We start from the raw sequence: 16,937 nt of genomic DNA on the forward strand, positions 1-16,937 counted from the left end.
TAGCAACGTGATTAGCTGCATCAAAAATAACGGATGCCAATTAATGATTATGTAAAAGCAAGTATGATCAACACATTGAGAGTTATTTGGGTGCATATGTAATGAGAAATGTACATATTTTGGAAGAAAATGGTATCATTTAAAAACGTGCATGGCATATCTGGGGTTGGATGTTTTTTAGGCTATCCTGGACTTTTTGCTGAAACTTTTGTCATGCACGTGATGGCAGCCATTTTCGAAACACTGCTCCTCACACACCTGGTAAAATGTGCAATCTGTTCTCTAACTGCACTTCGACAGACTACATCTATAATGAAAGAATGGCCGCACACGCATTGAAAACCTTTTCTTTTGCACAAATAGTTCAATTGCAACAGAGTGTTCTTTTGCATTTTAATTGCTAATCAATTACAGCAAAACCTGATGTAGACCTGCAAACTATAAAACAACTGCTGTATTTTAAACACCAGAGAGAATGCATCATAGGAAACAGTTTGCATAACCGACGAATAGAATGTCATATTTGTGTCATTCACGAGGATGTAGATCAAAGGTACTTTATACAATTTTGAGAAGCACCTCATGAAGTTTGGAACTAAGCAAAACATGTGATGGTCGTAGTTCTATGAATCATTGCATTGTTAAAATATCATTAAGCAGATTTGTTTGAGATGTGTTCATCAGGAATACTAATTAAACAAAAAATGGTGTCTATAGCAGATTGTATATAATTTATCTTTTACAGTACAGAGTTTGATTACTCATATCAGGCTATGCAACACTTATTTCTGTAATGGTACTGTAACTCACTGCATCATCAGTGTCAATGCAGTGAGTGAGGCAAGCAAGAATTCCAGAGGGCAAAAGACTCAAGACCTTCCATTTGTGGTCAGAAAGAGTCTTTAGTCACCACACACCATATGATACGTTGGCTATAGATGCTCGGGCAGCAAGGGTCCCTTGACAAATCACCATGTCACAACTTGCAAACCCTGGATCTAAACTTGTGGAACAACATGGGAATCCTGGGTGAAGTAAGCAGATATCTAAAATGTCATTAGTTTCTTTTTTTAAACAAATCGAGTGTGTGTGGCGGCCCTTAATCACCTTAACTCAAAGCAGGACCACCACCTGAGGAACTACTGCATGTTTTGTATGTAAAGTAAGTTTATTGTACAAAAGTCTGAGCCAAAAAAAAACATTCTCACTGAACTACATAAATTGACACATTATATACATTTTTGTAACAGTTGAAATACTTCCATATATTTTATTACAATCCACCACCCACATGTGATTGGACAACAACTCTTCAAAGAAATCCCATCTCACTCCAATTTCTACATTCTCATTGGTATCCCTACCATCTTCAGCTCATGTGTAAAGCACACCTCCTTTTAGTATGTGTCTCTGATAGGTCATGACCAATGTTCCCTCTAAGCTTTGCGCATGTGCGCTTGCCCAGCTTCATTCTGGTAGCCGCTCAGAAGATTTTTAGCAGCGCACACAGACAATTCTCACCTATTCAATAAGATTTAATAAGGCACAAGCCACAGCAATTACCTGAAACTTTCTTTCTCTTAAAATAAGCAACTAGTTTTGATATTCTGCTACTTTGCATTACACTACTATGCACCTAAAATCCCTGCCCGCAAAATACAACGCAAGAGGTTAAAAACTAATACGAAAAACTGGCTCCATGAACAGAAGAATCTAACCAAGATATGCCTGCACACATTAACCAACATTTATCACTCAACACCCATGACTCCCAAACCTGACTCTACCCCACTTTGACCGTATGTCTCTTACTTCTGCCCCAGAGTACATTAAGATACTACCGGACAACCGTGACTCTTCCTCTCTTGGCTCTGCGAAAGGTTAGCAGACGTGTACCTACATCCACTTCTTTTATGTTTGTTGTAACATGAATAACGTTCACGCGCCAGAATTTCTGTTACTCGTTGTGCCTTACCAAAATCGCCACCCACACTAAATAATGGAACTACCGTCTCAAAGATCGGATACTGACTGTAAGTAAGCAGGCTACTTGGATGTGTAACCAAATCCCATACTTCATCTTCTTTGTACGTCACGCAAGTTGTTTGAAGTGGCCCCCTTGTAAGTTAACACATTACAAAACTCAAATATTAATTTGCCCTCTAAAGATTTTGAAAAGACAAATGTGATGCTCAGCGTCTACTACTTTAGCATTACTAACATTACCCTCTAAGTAGAGAGCAACATTGCAATATAATTTACTTAGCCCACAAAGGATAAAGGGTATGGACTATGCCTGGGATTACTCCTCCATAGTATTAGGGCACCGGATATTCAGACAGGAGAATGCTTTTCACACAATATGCATCGTTTCCAAGTGTTCAGATTTCCTTTGGGCATAGACCATCACACATTATATGGTAACTTGCTTCTATACAAAAACTGTTTCACTGAGCACTTGTGTAATCCTACACAATGATATATGGGTGGGTTATGTTGCAAACAATCTTGTATGCACTAGAAAAAGAATTGTGTACATGCAGAGTTATGCCATTCTTAAAATGCGCATCATAAATTGGGGCATTTAAATATGCCTTGCTTGTAAAGTATTGTGAGTCTGCAAATATCCCAGCGAGTGTTTACTGCTCCAATCCCTCACTTTTTACAGCGCTCTATCAAATAGTATTGGAGGCAAGCACAGAGGCCAGGGGAAGAGTAGGGGTTGAAGCATCACTCCTTGCGGGTGATGAACAAAGCAGCACATTTCAAAGACCAAGTCAGATGTTTTGGCAGTACACTGAATGAAATGTGCTGCGTGTTTGCTAAAGGATAGGAACTTCTAGTACCCATCTAGACAACAGCACCTTCTTCTTTCTATGCTCAATTGCCGAGGGCTTCTCTGCGACGGTAGCTCACAAAGTGGCTTACCTCATTAATCAGTTGCGCACATGGAAAATAATGTGCGCACAACAGCCAACCGGTTCCGCACATAGAGAAAACTAATTAGAGGGAACATTGGTCATGACATATTCAAACAATTGAACATTTGGTACAAACATAATTCATTACTAGTACCAGCTGGCCTAAGCCCTTTAACCTTAGCCCTAATTGCACATGGTTCACATAGATTCTTCAAGAGATATGAAGAAGACTGAGTAAACAGGTTCTCTTTAAACTAGCGATGGCTATCGCATCCACCACAACTTTACTGCTCCATTAAAGCATTCTATTTTATATGAGTACCACTAGACATGCATGGCCTCTGGTTCCACCCTGAGAAAACTATTGAGTATTATACACCATGCCCCCGGACCCAAGCTCACCCTATATTCATTGCATGCCAAAACAAATGACTGGGTCCCTCTGCATTACAAGACTTTGGTGTACTCAGGGACATTACATGTATAGCCTGGGGAACTACTAAGCCATTAACCCGTGTCTTGTTCGACTGCTGACCTTCTGCTGGATTACTCATTATTTATTTGTCAACCCCCAAGTCTGCAAAACCAGAATTCCCCAGTCACCTATATTTCCTTGCGCAAACTGCTAGCTGCAAAGTCTGAATGAGTTCATAAAAAACCCACTGCACGCCGATTTATATAAACTCCCTTTGTATGTTTCTCAGTGTACCTGTCTAATAAATATTATTTCTCCTTTACCGTGGGTTTTTAGGACAGGCCGCTTATTTGCATGCGCAATAAAAACCTCCCTGTCTCTCAGTTTCTTTGTACTTCTTCGTAGTAGTACCCCCATGCGTGATTCACGTTCCTATTTCATTTGGCGGTTTCAGCATTGCATCTTTCTGCGTGTGAAAATCTAACATGAATCAACTTTAAACAAAAAGTAAAACTAAAGTGACACATCCCATCCATAATTAACTAAAGTGTACATATGAAATTGCAATATCGGACTCAGTTCGCCGCACCCCCAGTCACAAATATGGAGCTTGCAACATAAACCCCTCTCTATCTTGGGGACCTTTCCTGACCACCCCAACAAGTGCTGAATCATTGGCACAGTGTTTCCGAAATCATAGGCACATGAAATTTCCATCACATGCCCTTTGATCCCTTTTGACATCACAGAAAGTGACATTGCATGGCATTTCACTGGATGCTATTCAATAGAACACATTCTCTGTTCTATAACTGCAAGAAATTGCCACTTCACGGCAGCATCCCTCCAGAAATCAGCGTGACCCGTTTGTTTATCTACTGGGGCTGCCTTTCCAAGATGGCCGTCCGCAATGGCCAAGTTCTACCTTCACTGGTTTGGGTCCTCCCAGGCTACTAGCAGCGCCCTCATTGGCTGCACTGACCTAGTAAGTAGCCAATCACCAGCCTGCGGCGAAACCGGCATCAGCACAAAGGCAGTGTGCCCAAAGGCAAACCTCCTGTCCTTGCCTGTCACTGCCTGATCACCTGCCCCCTGCCCGAAACGCTGCTCACGATCTACACGGACTATGTCCACAAGGTACTGTACTAACTGCAAACGGTCACCTTCTGACCACCGCTCTGACACCATACAGCCATTACCCACCTTACCGGCCTCTACGTGTAGGCTCACATAAATCTAAAATGTCGATGGAAACTGCGATCTGACTCATGGGCACGGTAGACTTGCTACAGTCCTCATCCAACCCATACAGGCATACACGCCTACACTAGTCTATAGCGTGGCTCCCATGAAGCATACAAAATATCGCTATGTATCCTGCCTAATGTCGTAACTGCCAATCCCAGTATTTGCTTAATTTGTATTTGACCATGCCTCTGTTGCCTACTGTATAACTGTACCTGTTTAGTTAGTCTAATGCCCAGCTCACTTCCCAAACCTGCACATGTCTAGGCTGCTGTAAGCTCTTATCATAACTATAACAACTGTCTTGTCCACCCTACCCACAGCACAGTGTCTAAACTATTCATTGCTGTGCCTTATGGTCGCTCCCAGACCACATTTGAATTGTGTTGTGCCTTATGGTCACCCTCAGACCGCATTTGAATTGTGTTGCACCTTATGGTCACCCTCAGACCGCATTTGAATTGTGTTGTGCCTTATGGTCTCTCCCAGACCGCATTTGAATTTTGTTGTGCCTTATGGTCACCTTCAGACCGCATTTGAATTGTGTTGTGCCTTATGGTCGCTCATCTGCGATCCTGCCTGTGCCTCTTGCTGCGCGTAAGTCACACTGATACCTCCTAGTACCTTAGGATATTTTTTAGCCCACTCTAAACCTATCCACTCCTGCCTACCTCAGACTAGGTCCACCCCACCCAACTGACTGTGTCCTCCACGACACACAGCCCCTCCCAGCATACAATCATGCCCATAGCGTCCTGCAAGCTCGCCATTGCCACCACCACGCTGCTCACTCTCCTTGCAACACTCACTGCTCTCCAACTCTATACATCAATCCGTCCCCTCATACCCATGCCACTAACCACTTCCAAACACTGCCCCCGCAAGGGACATCCACTCTCCCACAGTCAACCACCCACTAATCAAACTACACCCCACAATACCACCTCACATGACATATCAGATACGACCACCACACACACCTCCACAAACAAACCACACACACCTCACATAAAATGTGCCCTCCTCAATGTCCGATCACTCCCAGCTCATGCATCTGATATTCATGACCACAATAATATTGACCTATTAGCCATCACAGAAACATGGTTACATGAAGCATCAGGTCCTGCCGTTGGACTTGCACTACCACCTGGCTTCACCATACTCAGACAAGACAGGCCAGATCGAATAGGAGGTGGAGTAGCCCTCATCTACAAGGAGAACGTCCAGCTCTGACCTGTCAGTCACCCCTTGACCAACAACTCTGACCTCTTATCAGCTAACCTCACACTGTCACCCAACAGCATCATCAACATTCACCTACTATACCGCCCCCCAGGCCTCACCCCAGACTCCAAGGAAAACATCATTCACATCCTCAGCAATAATATCAAAAGCTCCACCAAAACCCTTCTACTAGGAGACCTCAATCTCGGATTAAACGATACTAAAGACAAATCTGCAGTCACCCTCACTAAGGAACTTAATGACCTGGGCTTCACCCAAAAAGTAGAAAGTCCTACTCACGCCAAAGGCCGCATTCTTGACTCGATTGCAGACCATAATTGCCTCTCCACTATCACCTCTAACTCCTCACTGCCTTGGGCCGACCACAACTATATTGAGTTCTCTATTCCTATCACCAAAAACCACAAACCTCTGACCCCTGCTATCGCTGCACAAGTCAAGCTCTAAAAAACACAAAGATAACCTGTGCCCCTACCTCAACACCCCCGAACTAGCACCCCCATTCGCTAATGACCCCAATATCCTAGCAGACATCTACAAAGATGTCATCACCAAAGCTATCAATGAGATAGCACCACTCAAATGGAAAAAGGAGAAGAAATCTCTACACACCAACTCATGGTTTACTGAAGAACTGCACTCAATGCGATCCCACAAAAGAGTAGCACAAAAAAACTGGCAATCTGACCCCTGCACCAGTACCAAAAACAAATTCAATTTAATCTCCCACCAATACAAGAAAGCTATCACTGATACCAAAGCCAACGCTTTCAACACACAAATCTCTAATGCCAAATCGCACTCTAAAGAGATCTTCGCCATTTTTAACGAGCTCATCTCACCCCTAATACACCGGATGAAATAATCATAAATGAAGCTTGGTGTACCAGCATTCAAGCTGCCATGCTACAAAAAATTGACCTTCTCCAAAAGAAAATCAAAGACCACTGCAAAGCACTACCTCAACAGACAGGAACCAAGCCTACCAACACTCCACCTACCTCGTCCAAGCCCACCATACCTGACTTCTCCTTCAGGGATGTCACTGAATCAGAAGTTATCAACTTACTAAAAAATCTCAAACCCTCCCCCTGTAAAGGCGATATTTGCCCACCAAAACTCATCAAAGACTGCGCAGACTGGTTTGTGCCACTCTTTACGGCATTCATCAATGCGTCCTTTAAAACAGGCATCACCCCAGCTAACCGCAAAGAGGCCTGGGTCCGGCCTCTCCTAAATAAACCTACTCTCGACCCCTTACAACCCAACAACTACAGACCAATAACCATGGTGCCATTCCTCCTAAATTACTGGACAAAGCCGCACATTGTCAAATCCAACACTTTCTGGAAATCCACTCCATCCTCGGGACTAGGCAATCAGGCTTCCGGAAAGGACATGGCACAGAAACAGCCTTGGTGGATCTGAAGAGTCAGATCACCCAAATCATGGACGAAGGCAAGCCTGCTCTTCTGCTCCTTCTAGATCTCTCAGCCGCTTTCGATCTGGTTGACCACAAGACTCTCACTTCACACCTCACACACTCAGCCAACTTCTCTAAAGAATCAGCTCTCTGGGTCACCTCCTTCCTAGAGGGAAGAGCCATGAAAGTCTTCTATGACATCGCCAATGCCACGCACTGCACCCACACTTTACAACTTGTTCACTAAGCCACTCTTTGACAAACTCGACTCATACAGTATCACATACACGAACTATGCGGACGACACACAAGTATTTCTACCCCTCTCAGGATCATACAACGAAGACGCCAAGGCACTCCACACAATGTACTCCATCATCAAGGCCTGGATGGCAGTTAATGGCCTTTGCCTCAATGGAGACAAGACTGAAATCACGATATTAGGTCAACGGAACACCCTAGACAAACTGGACAAACTGTATGTTAACTTCTCCATTGACAACTCCATCATCCCTGTATCCACAGCTGTAAAGACCCTGGGAGTATACCTAGACTCTTCACTATCTATGACCAGACAAGTCAGCGCAATCACTTCCTCATCTGCGCATACCACCAAACTCATAAACGCCATCAAGCCATAGCTCTCTAAACACAACTGCCTCTCTATAGCTAGAGCAACCATTGGAGCCAAACTGGACTACTGCAATGCCCACCTAGCAGGGACATCAGCCAAAAACCTAAACAGACTTCAAGTCAAACATAACAATGCTCTCTGGGCTGCTCTTAGCATCCCAATAAGAGAGCATATCTCCCATGCCAGGCACTCAGCCCAGTGGCTCCCGGACAAAGACCGGATCACTCTCAAAATCCTCACCCTCACACACAAATGCCTCTCTCTCTCTGCCCCGTCCTATCTATCAGAGACCATCTTCAAACCATCCTCCACCCGTCCCACTAGGACGCAATACTCCAACCTACTCTACATCCCACTCATCAAAAAAGCCAAAGCCGGGGGCCTAAGTTTCCCCTACATTGCAGCCAAGACCTGTAACGCTCTTCCTGCAGACATTAGAGCGGAAAACTCACTCCTGATTTTTCACAGGAAACTGAAAACCTCATTCTTTGCAAAATAATATGAGACTCTCGGGAATCCATGTAAATATACTGCTTTGCAAATTTGTACAAACGTCCATGGCTACTGTAAATAATGTACTTGTATGTAAATATTGTATCCTATGTAACTAAGATTTTGTCTGTAACAAGCGCCACGATGCTCCCGGGCTGACATGTGCTCTACAAATCTGAATAAATAAATACATAAATAATTAAAGGAAGTGGATTATGCAATTCTATAATTGTTGAAAGGACTAAGTACCACTCATCCTGTCAATTACTGGGCCTGGCTACTAGTTCCCTACCGGGTGCTGAGGTAGGTCGTTGATCGTTCCTGACAAAAGCACAGGGGAGTACCTGGGGTATGTGGGGAATGGCGAGCCAGAGATCGCATTCATGTAGTAGCAATGTTTCAGCATTTCCAAGATTTGAATGCTGCAAAACTGCCATTGTTTGTGTCAGGTTCATAATCACGGTACACTTGATGTCGTGTTCTAGTAAGTGAATCTCTACCCATCTGCTGCAGCATTAAGGTTTAATTTGCCCTCCGTATCTACTTGAGTTCCTTTCAATTTGAAAAGCCAGAAAATAATAATGCGGTGTAACACCTTCTCCTCTACCAGCTGGAACAAAATCAACAGAAACAGGAGCCAGGGAGAGAAAGCATTCTAAGGAATAGATTTTTACAGATCACGCATCCTATCTGCTTCTGCCTGTTGTAATAACTGATGTGACAGAAGCATAAAGGTTCATGTCTGAATCCCTAATAAACGTATAAGGTGTCTGTCTTTAAATGGTTCACTGAAAGCTGTTTCCATAGAATGTACCAGAGAGCAATGGAATTATATCCAGCTGCAAAATTCTAGTACATACAAAACTTGGCAGTTATGAAATCTCACCTTGGTTCAGAGGCCTCTCCGACAAAGTAGTTCAATAAAAGGACAAGGGTTCTAATAATCACCAAATTCCCAAAGAACATGTCATCACTAAACAAGAAAATGCTTTTCTTCCAGAGATTAGCAAAATGAAAAGGTGATGGTTGGAAGGTTTTGAATCAATCATAACCACGGGCACAGCTCTGGGCAACCCTGCAGACCATCGTTTTTCTCCCTGCCAAGCCATTACAGAAGAGGAAAAACCATATGCAAATCAGGCTTGGTCCTACCGCAAAAGGGGCAGTCCAGCCAGAACTGCTAGGTCACATCCCTTCTGCACGAGACCCCAAGCATCCCCAGAAATGTTTCAGCCTTGTTGGGTGTCATCAGTGAGGAGTAGCTTGGATCTCTAGGCCCGGCAGACTCGGGACCCCCGTCTGGGCATACCCGCCCCACTCAGGCTGACCTTAGCAAAATGAAAAGGTGATGGCTGGAAGGTTTTGAATCAATCATAACCACGGGCACAGCTCTGGGCAACCCTGTAGACCATCGTTTTTCTGCCTGCCAAGCCATTACAGAAGGGGAAAAACCATATGCAAATCAGGCTTGGTCCAAAAGGGGCAGTCCAGCCAGAACTGTTAGGTCACATCCCATCTGCCCGAGACCACAAGCATCCGCAGAAATGTTTCAGCCGTGTTGGGTGTCATCAGTGAGGAGTAGCTTGGGTCTCTAGGCCCGGCAGACTCGGCACGCACGTCTGGGCAGACCCGTCCAACTCGGGGTGACTTTAGCAAAATGAAAAGGTGATGGCTAGAAGGTTTTGAATAAATCATAACCATGGGCACCGCTCTGGGCAACACTTCAGACCATTGTTTTTCAGCCTGCCAAGCCATTACAGAAGGCGAAAAACCATATGCAAATCAGGCTTGGTCCTACCCCAAAAGGGGGTGTCCAGCCCGAATTGTTAGGTCACATCCCTTCTGCAGGAGACCACAAGCATCCCCAGAGATGTTTCAGCCATTTCTTCCAGAGATGGACACTGCTGGATCTTGGCCTGGTGTGTTTGGTGGAAGAGATGTTTCAGCCTCCAATGAAAAACACTTTTAAAGTCAGATGTAATAAATGCTTAAAAACACACAACGTGTTGCTATTATTATAGTATTTTTATTCAAGTATGCATAAATTGCACTTAACATTTCATCATTGGTAGATCGAGGTAAAGCATTGTTAAAGTAAATGAGTACCTTGCGAGGGAGAATCAGAATGAAAGAAGCATTCTGATTGCAACTCGCCAGCGCATTACCTGATCGGGAATCCCTCAATTCGACTCCTATAGGGGGAGCTCCTTTGGCTTTGCGGCGTGGCAGCCCCTCAGCCAAAGAGGAGGCTGGAAGCGGGGCCATCCCAGCTCCGAGACTTGATATGATATGATATGGCATTTATAACGTGCCTCTACCCAAGTGTTTCAAGGCGCGACGAGGCAATGGGGGAACAAATGGGATGACAGACAGCGATCTTACTAGGCCTGGTGTCATTCAGAACATGCAAGTGCATGGGAGGGGCCTTCACACGGCTGGAGGCCGCCTTCGTCCCCTGCCGGGGATTCAGTTGTTTTTTGTTTTTTTTTCTCCTCCCTGATCCACACTCCCAACCCCACATACCTTCTGCCTGCTTTGTCCCCGGTAGGGGACCATGGCAGCCTACAGCCGTGTTGGAGACTCGAAGCGTGGCCATCTCGGCTCCAAGCCTTCACACGTCTGGAGGCTTCCATCATCCCCCACGGGGGACCCAGGTATGTTTTATTTTCTCCCCCTACCACCTCTCCGCCCTCCCAACCCCACTTACCTTCTTCTCTTTATTTATTCGGGAGCGGACACGCTTGGAACAGAAGTGTTCCCAACGCGTCCGCTCCCGATGGCCGCCATGGAAAAGGAAAATGGACTTTGTTTTCCTTTCCCTGGCGGCCATTTCCTCAGTAATTTTTTTTTCTGTCCTGAAACGCTGCAGTGTTTTGGGACAGAAAAAACTGCTTTTATTACCCCGGTCTCGCAGATCTTGCGGGCTGGGTACTAATAGCAATATGCCCCTTGCGGCATCGCTCGAGCCTATAACTTTGGGCCTCAGGGCATTACCTGACTCGGTAATGCCCCTGCCACTCGGGGCATATTGCTTAAATAAGAACCAATGCCACTTCTTCTTTAAAGTCCTTATATGTGAGGTGTGTCCGTGCCTCATAAAGTGGCAGACAAAGGGGATATACACTTTTTCTCATCAAAATATATTTGAAGGACCCCTTATTTCATCAATAAAGGATCTCCACAATTATGATATGATAGGTTATTTATAACGTGCTTAATACCCAGAGGTTTCTAAGCACGGACCCAGGGATGGAACCTGTGTTGCTCTGTGTGGTCTTGCTTCCAAGGCGAGCACGTTGCCCCTGAGCTATCTTCCCAAGACAATGTGCAGACATTTCTGTTGTGTCTGACTCACACAGAGATACTGCAACTGTGCTGGACGTGTGTCCCCACACCTCTCCAGATAGCAGGCACACAGTGAAGAGGGAGGGAAAGTTCCTTTACGCATTTACGTTGGTTGGGTCATCCCCTTATGCAACAATTCAAGATTTCTCAAAGGCCTTGCTTGGCCAATCCGGATCCGCTAGATGATTCCGGGCGGGGCCTTGATTGTTTAACTTCAATACTTTAGGGGATTCTTGCCGGACACTTCACTTGTGTATGTGTGCACAAGCTCACTTTACTGTATAGCACAGCAGTGGCATCTTAGAACCAGGAGGACTGGATCCATCAGATTCAGCTTTTGATGGTCACGTTTCCTTGTGAGATCAGCACGTGAGTGAGGTAGTTTAAGCCAGTGGAGTAACTTTGCTGAAAATGGTGGGGGGACATGACATCTAAAGGAAAGGTGCCCCCGCCAAATGAATGGGGACAAAATGGTGTGCCACAAACGTTGGGAGGACAAACACACTTGTCCCCCTCTAAAATTATGCTCATGGGTTAAGCTGTTGCCTTTGCATGGTTTTCTTGGCTTTCTGTATGGACAGACCGAGGACTACACTACCTCTTCCAGGAGGAGGGGTGGGACGGGCGTACTCATCAGGGCTTATTTCCCCTTATAGTTCCAAGCACAGCTGACATGTTCTTCTTTCTTGCCTTTCGTCCCTGTCAGAGCTACCTTGAGGTAATTCTGTTGAGGAGACTTTATCTTCTGTGCTCTAGGGAGATGGAGCTTTGGTTTGAGAGCTCCTGACGGCGTGTTGCTTTCTTCACTCTTTTGTCTCATCTTCTCCCTGTTCTGTAATGAATGAGTCTGAGCGTCTGCCAGTGGTGAGATATGTTGAATATGTTTCAAGGAAGCATCTAAGAGTTTGTGTTATTCATATGAGGGAAAACCTGGGGTTCCTTGCTAACTCCACAGTGGCTATGACAATCCCATCTATTTTCACAGAGGTGATGAAAACCTGAAAGCTCCCTCTCTTCTTCTTCACCTTCCTCTAAAGGAAAAGAAGAGAGCAGAGGCTATGGCTCTAATCCAAATCCCAATGTTCACAAACAACACTTATTCCCTGGAAGGTCCTCAGAAGATGTTTTGGAGATGATCACACTGAATGTAATGCTTCACATTCTCTCAGCACGGCCCTCTTTGAATTCACTTATGGCATAGCTAGGCATCATTGTGATCATAAGGCATCATTTATTTTAATTGTATTTTATTTTAAAGTTTATAGTAGCGTACAAAGCCCACAGGCATCTAGGTGTTAGTTACAGTAAGTGCAGAGTACAGTAAACAAAGTGCGAGAGCATGTTGAGATGGTTACAACATAATGGTAGACAGTGTAGGCATACTCTGGAGAGCCTTGCCTCGTGGTGTGTGGGGCTACTTCAGGTGTGTAAACATGCAAAAGTCACAATATGTAAGAGTCCATAGTCTGACAAAGGCTCACATCATAGTGCAGGGGGCTACTTCAGGTGTGCAAACATATAAAAGACACAATAAGTAAGAGTCCACAGACTAGCAAAGCCTCACCTTGTGGTGCGGGGGGCTACTTCAGGTGTGCAAATGAGCATGACAGGTATATATGGTATGGTTAATCAGGCTTCACCTCTGGGTAGGGAGGTTGAGTATGTAAATATGCATTTACTTAAGACAAGTGACATTGATAGGTGACAGAAGCAAAGGAGGGTGATTCAAAATCACAGTAGGGCGATTAGACTTGGATTGATTTCACAGAAGGAGCAAACATAGGAGTTTGTAAGGTCCACGTTGATAAACGCAAGTAGCAATGAAGACTACACTGTATGAGGCAGGAAGGAGGTTGCAACGTTAGTGGCAAGGTCCATAGAGGAAAAGTGATGCAGGTGCGATTACTTCATTTGTAGTGAATGCTGGAGAGCTACATGCATCTGTTGAGGGTAGTCCTACAGTTAATAAATACGGAGAGTACTAGAGGTGGTATCAGCTGAGGTTTGGCAACTGTAGCAAGAGCAGATAAGGTATGTGTTGGCTACATGATGAACATCTGACATTGAGAGCGGTTGAATGGACTAAGTAGGTTTTTGCGGCCAATGACGTTGGTTGTAGGGCGTGCCGTGTCGAACCAGTTTGCAAATGGGAAGTAAATCGGATATGAAGAGAGTCTTGTAAGCAGCAGTGAATATATGCAAGAAATGTAGGTGTTGAACAAACGAAGTAAGGGAAGGACAGGGACAAAGTACAGATAATTAGTAGGTCGTGGGGTACAGGCAGGAGAGGAGTGCTTTGGGCAGCAGATGAGTGTGGGGCAAGCGAGAAGGAGGTATGGATCAACTTACCTTACAGCACAAGGATAGCCTTGGATCTGGTGGCTGAATGTTGCTATCAGTAGCATCATGAAGTGGTAACAAACTGAATAGCCAGATGATGAAACTGCACCGATGCACCAAACTCACCCAGACATGCCAAGACAGGGGTTACATCAGACCCTTAATAGACCCTTTGCAGATACTAGGCAAGAGACCCCTTTTGAAAGCATTAGAACGCATACATGGACCAATCTCTCTAAGGTTTCTGGCAATAATATGGGGCTTCCTTTGGTCTGGGGTAGGTTGTTGGGATGTTCTTCCTAAGTCAGAGAAATACGTGGTCTTATCTTGGAATCAGATCGTGGTTGGAAGCAGATCATGATGAGATCAAGACAAATGCTTTAACTTCACAGTCCCTTAATAGTTGCATCTATGGTCGAGGGACTGTTTCAAGAACAAATTTAGTAGTCCACAGTGATGAATATTCCTCCCTGGGATATTATCTCTTTTTGGTCCACGGTTTAAGGGTATGTCCCCAAGGGCCTTCAAGAGAAAAAGCAGGTCGTGACTTTTGGGTCTGGATGGAACACTCTTTCTCTGGCAAATGCCCTCTCTTGTGTTATTCTATGCTGTGATATTCTTGACCCAAAGCATTTGGTGGGACTAGATATTGGGTGGCCATGGCCAAATGTATTTGCCCAGATCTTAACCCAAAAGATGAAGCTATGATCTGTCCATACAGCTCCTCCACTTCAGCCTCTGCTCAGACCGATAATGTGTATCACTATCTACAGTGACATGGCATTAGCCGTCCAGAAAGTGGCAGATAAACGTCCAGTGACCATCCTGCTCTCCAAATATAGGATTGGAGTTGTAGGAGCCTCCCCCAACAGTGGTCTTTACAACCTGCATGGAGGGTTAAGGCCCATTCCAGCTTTCCTCCTGCTTCAGCTGCTTCAGCTTCAGTACTACGGCTACATGGCAGTCATGATATTTGTTATTTCCTGGGCATATTTGATATGCATGCTTCTGTAGGTCCCTAATATGGGATTTCATCATCAGAGTTCTCATCCCTCCATCTCTGGCTTGATTTAGTTGTGTATGAGTGGGAAACCCATGACTAGGGAAGTCACTTACCTTCTCCCTCCCCATAATAATATCCAAAGATGCCAGCTCCCAGGGGTGGAGGTGCAGTACGGTGCAGTGCAAAGGCTCTTGAAGGTTTCAGAGAGGTGATTTCTTGAACAATTCCATATTTCTTCCAATCAAGGGTATTGCCAGCCATTGTAAAAAACTTCAGCTCTACGTTTCCCAGATTCATGGACTGCCAGCCCCATAGCACATAAGAAATGCCCCTTTGTAGTAATACTCTGACATGCAGGTATGTACCTGCTCACCTTCAACTAATGCATCTTGATCATCAGAACAGACCTTTGGCAGAGCTACACTTATTCTTCCCTTCCCGGTCACATCCATCGTTTTGGGCATGTGACAGTTTTCCATCTAAGCAAATGATCCTTCCTCCTCCAACTTCTCTCTCGTCCAGTCCTCATTTAAGGGATTTGCCATCACTCATCACTTCCTTGCTGGATCCCTTTCCTTACACCAGAAGTTTCCTGATCCAGGCATAATCAGGCCTGCAGAGTTGATGCAATGTCCATAAATTGGTCCTCAGTTTTTCTGTTTGTCCTCTTCTTTCCCTCTCCTTGCCTGAGTCACCTAGTTCAGGAGGAAGGGTTCTCTGTCAATGGGTAGTTTCACTCTGAACTCAGATTTGTTGATTTCCCCTTTTGTGCCAGATGTTGTTTTCTAGGGAATGGGTGATTCCACATTGGTCCTTTCCCCTCTATATTATTATCCTTCTTTCTCACCACCCCTTCAGATTGGTCTGGGGGCTGGGGGTAGGACTTCAGACTTGTGGTCTTCCTCACAATGTGCTGAATATTCTTCTGACTGTGGCCATGGTCCAATTCTTCACCCCGTGTCCAGATATTTTAGTTATCCAACAGGGTTTCAATCCGGGCCTTACCCTATCACTCTATGGGCCTCATTAGGAGTTTGGAGGTAGCCATGCCACTATTTGCGGCATGGTTGCCTCCAAACTTAGGTCTGGGTCCGGATTCCTTAAATGAGGATTTACCCCCCATTCCAACCTTATAGGAACCGGTAATTCCTCATTCAATTTACCCATCCCCATTCCCATTTGAGCCCCCATAGGGCTCAATGGGAAAGGGGAGGAAGCTAACAACGGGCCCATTAATAACTGGCCCGTTGTTAGCTCCCTGTCCCCTCGCGGGACCCGGAAAGGACGTCTGGTTTGGCCAGACGTCCTTTCCGGGTCCCGCGAAGGAACTTCGTAATAGGGCGGAATGGGTTTAACGGCAATAGCACCCATTCTGCCCGCCTCGTAATGAGGCCTGTAAGGATATTTGGCGTGTTACGGCACAGAGTACAGCACTACTGCACAGGTAGCATTTTTTTATGCAGCACCACTACATGGGTGTGGTGCATTGCTATATGTGTTGCCAGAGTAACATGGACATATAAGTAAAGACAGGCTATTCAGTCAAAAACGATTTTTACATATAAGATGCAAATCCATTTTTACAGTTAAAAGCACACATCTGCACATTCAAAATGCACACTATTTTTCACCTGAAATGCCCATGTTGCAAGAGACACATTTGAAAATTAATAACTAACCTTATTAACAACTAACCTGACTAATAAAACTTCATTTAACATAACTCACTAATAAAAATGTGTCTCCACTGCAGAATTAGGCCTACTCTGAAAGTGAACTTTTAAACGCACATTCATTTTTTTTCTCTGCTGCTCTGTCCACATAACTACAGGAAGCAAAGAGCTCGAAGGAGCAGGAAATCAGTTTGTTAC

Source organism: Ambystoma mexicanum, chromosome 4q, assembly GCF_040938575.1.
Source record: "Ambystoma mexicanum isolate Mex_15411 chromosome 4q, UKY_AmexF1_1, whole genome shotgun sequence".
Taxonomy (NCBI): Eukaryota; Metazoa; Chordata; class Amphibia; order Caudata; family Ambystomatidae; genus Ambystoma; species Ambystoma mexicanum.